This window comes from Amblyomma americanum, chromosome 1 (assembly GCF_052857255.1).
Source record: "Amblyomma americanum isolate KBUSLIRL-KWMA chromosome 1, ASM5285725v1, whole genome shotgun sequence".
Taxonomy (NCBI): Eukaryota; Metazoa; Arthropoda; class Arachnida; order Ixodida; family Ixodidae; genus Amblyomma; species Amblyomma americanum.
The window spans coordinates 440,958,177-440,963,044 of record NC_135497.1 but is presented as its reverse complement, the minus strand read 5'-3'; positions in this window follow the sequence as shown (position 1 = coordinate 440,963,044).

The window sequence follows — 4,868 nt, the reverse complement described above, 5'->3', positions numbered from 1 at the left end:
CGGTCAACATCTACTTTAATAGCATTGGGTCCGTCTTAGCTTGACTACATGGCCCCATAAATGACGCCCCGTCCAGGCAACCCACGTACTGAACATTTTCCTTCACGATGAAATACAGCGAGAAAAATATTTAATTATTCCGTACTCTATCAATATGCAAATATTCTTGGCTTGATAGTAATACTTACAAGATGATTAAAGGTTTCAAATTCTTTATAGTGCTCAATATATCGGCACGGGGTGAAGACGGCGAAGGAGTTCCTAATATAAGAATGGACGGCATGCAGAGCTTATTAGGTACCGATCCATTTATTTATACATGTAAGTGTTAACATAATATTTATGAAATCAATTTATATTAATAGTAGAAAATTTAACTTGGTATGGGGGTGCAACCCCAGCCAACATGGGTGTACCAGTTGCTACATCAATTGCTCTTGCTTTAACACAACTCGTTAAGAATGCCCTTCATGGCAACAAGGGTAAAGTAGTGGTATGCTTGGATATTGAAAAGGCGTATTATACCAATAGTCACATATTTTATTAGAGTAGGTGAATAATTACTGGTGCAGAGAAAAAATACTATACCTGTTTATCAGAGATCTTGAATTGTAAGTTTAGTGTTGTTATCAGAACTCCAATTTTTTATACTCAAACACTACTTGCTAGTATAGCCGAGGGCTCCGTTTTTCAACTCATTTTCTTCTCAGTCTGTGTAAATGATCTTCTAATTGGAACTGTTCAGAAACAGAAATGTATGCTGCTGACAAGGCATTAGCTTCATGGAGCACAGAGTGCATGACTAGCAGAATGAAGTAGGAACTGTTCATCTAAGCACTATCATTCAAGAAACCTAATATGCAGGCATTCTTTCAAAAAGACTACAGCTTCTTTTAGTAGCTTGGCTGTGTACGTTGAACATAAAAACATATATTGAGTCAGATATAACTTAACTTGGTATTATTTTCATTTGGTATTTACATATTCTTTGTGTAAATTTTGTTTATCCATTACTGCGGCGCCTTTCGCTATAGGTGCCGTCATAGGCCATGCTGTTTCCGGACTTTAAGCACCACATACCTACCTAGCTTCCTACATGGAAGCAGCTGGAGCATGACACACCCTACATACACTGACCGCGTTCTCTGATTGCAGAAGCGAGCATAGAGAATAATTACGCATTCAAAACGTGCCAAGTCAAGCACGCTGCGTTTTGAAGCAGATGAGATGAGCAAAAGTCTTCAGAATTTTTATTTCCACTTTTCTTTCAATTCTAGAAGGGCATTCTTTGTGCACGTTTTCCAATATAACACTTCTTCCTCAGTTGCATATTTCTCTCTAAGGAATAGGTTTCGGAAATAGAAAGCACAAGGCCGGGCCACCATTTTTGTGAAGGAATTTCTTACCAGTGTTGGCAACACAGTATGACCGAAGCTGAATGTTGCCTAATTCAGTTTGTGTAAAAACTTATTGAGAAGCAATCTTGGAGCTCTCAGGTTTCATGATAGCATTTTAGCTCTTCATTTTCCATCATCTAATGGTAAGATCTAAAAAAATGAATCTCGAGCACCAGTTGCACTAAGATTGTCCACAGTACATGCTGTAGTAACATTCAGAAGCGGCAGCATAGGAAGAGCTAAGGTTCTAGAGGCCTTTGGGCTAGACTGAAGGTTTAATTGTCTCCACCGGCTGGCAGAAGTTGACAGCCATGAAGCTTCCTCTTCTCACTAAGTAGCACAGCAGTTAAGAAATAACTAGGAAAGTAAGTGACTGGCAAAGGAACACAATGGTGGCTTGAATAATGGCGGTGAAGTTGTGCTTATGGAATAAATTCTTCAGAAAATGTTGGCAAAACTGAAAACTTAAGGAAGTTACTTTTTACTTGCAATCCATTTATCTCAAAATGAGTTTTTTTCTGATGCTATCATTATCTCAAAAATGATGCTAGACAGAAAACAAACTCTCCGTTACTTAATATGGGCATGTGGGAATGTACTGAAACTAAATTAGTCATAAGCAATAATGTGTTTTAATTTTATAGGCAGACACAATACCGAAAGTGGTCGTGAATGTACTGCTCAAGAGAACGAATTCTTGAAAAGATTATTTTAATTGTGTTGCACAGTTTGCTTCAGATTAAAGAACATAAAGTATCGATAAGAGCATATAAAGAAGTAGATGCCATCTTTATTGGCTTTTGAGAAAAGTGTACCAAAACATGCCCTAAAATGCATAGGAAGGACAGGTCTTAGCTATCCCTTTAGTTTGTAAGTTACTTTCTTCTGCTGTCTGCAACCTAAAAATGTCTTCCCTAAATCACTTAAAATTGCTTCTCTAAATCGCATCATAGGCAAATAACCCACTTCTGGGGGTGTTTTTTAGGCCCATAAAGAAACCTTGCAGTCAGTACAGCTCACATCTATATCGTAACACATGTGGTGAAAGGCTGATAGTGTTAATGTTGCCCTCCTCCGGAATGGCATTCCGAATCCTGTTGGAACAAACGCCAATATTCTGCTCTCTTTCATATGTGGTGTTTTATATGTTTGCAAACAGTTCAATTTTCTACCTCTTTCCAGTTGCAGTCATTTTTTATTCTCTTTCATCATATTGCTTTGTATAGTTACGGTAGGTGGCTTGTTATCCTTGCTTTGCTTTACCTAGTCTGCATAGCCACTTGGCTATGCAATCAAAAGAACACTTTTCTTCAAAAACAAAATTGGTGCCAAGGCCTCATTTACTGTTTTTATGCAAATGCACTTACGTGTATCTATGGTTCCTATATACGGTTACCTTAGAAGTAATGTTTGTGTGCATGTAGCATTTGCTCTCAGAATTAATTCTTCCAGTGAGGGGCCATGTACTGATGTCCATTTTTATACGCCAGTCATCAAGAGGAAGCATCTCAGTCCGTCTCGTGGAGTGCTGTGGACTCAGGGCATCAACGTTGATCCTGCCCACTTATTCAGGTGTGGTAGTCACTTTTATGTATTCCAGCCTATAACGTAGGGTTCGGTTGCACCTCAAAGGTGTATTTTGATGGCATTTTGATTTGGTGTTGCCGTCAGAGAAAGGGCAAGAGGTGGCATTTAATACAATGAGCCTTTAGGTAATGATCTGCTCTTGTGGAGGTTGACTTGCTTTTTCTCATCGCTATGATACCTGTAGCTAAAGTTACTCTGCCTTAGGTAAACATAATACGAATGCTCTGGAACGTAGCTTGGACCAACATTAGTGGCCCAGATCATTGCCCTAGTGGAGGCCCGGCAGTCACTCAAGCACGGTCACAGCCGCATCTGCCAACACTCCGCGCCGCTAGTGTCGGTTCAATCCACATGCTGAGGTATTGTATATGGTTTGCGGGCATGGGTACATGCATTAATTTTCTAAGAAAAGTAAATCTGAACACAGGATTAATGAGTATGCTTACTTAGCTATCATAATGAAGTTGTGAGCTCTGAATTACAGAAATAGCCTGGTGCATAGAAAATATATGTAGCATTTCTGAACAGTTTGCCGTATTTTTTACAACCCGCATGAGTCCATAGGAGCGGATGTAGACAACCTTGTATCAGTAAATGATTTTAAAAGTGAAATTTGTCTGCGTGCTTCTGGAAATGGTAAAACAGTTAAAGGCAATATATGATCTTAATGCCAGAACTAAAGATCATATGCTGTTTTAGGATAGCCTTTGGAAAGGGGTTAGAGTTTAAAAATATATCGTGGCTATTGTGTGTGTCACAACTCTTCTATACATTTAGTGGCGGGGCTTTTCGGTTCTTATTTTTTTAAATACGGTGGACTTTTTCAGTGCTTATTTTGGAACGCAATTGTCGGGTTTATTTTAATGAATGTTATTTTCGAGAAGTGCATTACTGTTTTTTGGATTATTTAATGTGCCAGTCCAACATGGTGATAGGTCGTTGCCAGCCTATCTCGACACGTTTGTCTGTGAGAAAAGTTTACCTACCCGTAATAATTTGTAAATGGTAGTACGTGGAGCTCTGCGTTTAGACGGAATTTCCATTAAATAGTGAAGCAACTTAAATGAGATACTTGGTAGGCAAAAGTGCGGGTGGCAGTTTATTCCTAAGAACTAGGTTGACATGCCATTGGGTTGTGGCACGTCGTTGAGCAAGAGCGCGAGGGATCACATAGTTTGCTTGTGTATGGCAGCGACTAAACTATTGCTCAGTTCTCGTGGTAGCCGGAACATACTTTCTTGCGATGCCCAATAATGGTTTCAAGCCAGTGTGCCGCACGCAGTTGATAAAGCTACTTAGTCAACTAATTCCTCTAAGTGGGGGATGATAGTAACAAACAGTGCTTAGCTATCAGATGGAACGGAAGTGCTTCATGGTCTGTAGCGGTGTGTAAGCTAGTGCAATCCCTCAAATCGCAAAATTAGACTAATGCTTATTTAACAATATCACCGCAGCATCACACCCCTGGCTTCTCTATTCTATTTTCAGATTTGCTGGAGAGTAGCTCGTACGGAATAGCCAGATAGCTTTGCCTTGCATGCCAAAAGTATTGACCTTTTTCGGTTTAAACCGAGAAGTCCAAGCCTTATATATCTTTCTTCCCGAATGCACGAGAGTAGTGACTAAGCTTCATATTTTGAGGTTGCCAAAGGAGAGGTGTCACGGAAATATCGCAGAGATGTTTCTGCTGTTGATACCTTTGTTTTGCTTGACTGCAGTGTAACACTGACGATTTTTGCTTGTACGGTAATCTCCACAAATCGTAGAAAGGTGTATACCTCCAAGACGCCTTTGTTCTTATGTGTGCTGATCGTCATGTCTGCAGAGGGTAAAGGGATGTTGAGGGCAAATTAATATTGTCTTAATTGACAGGTTACTGCATTT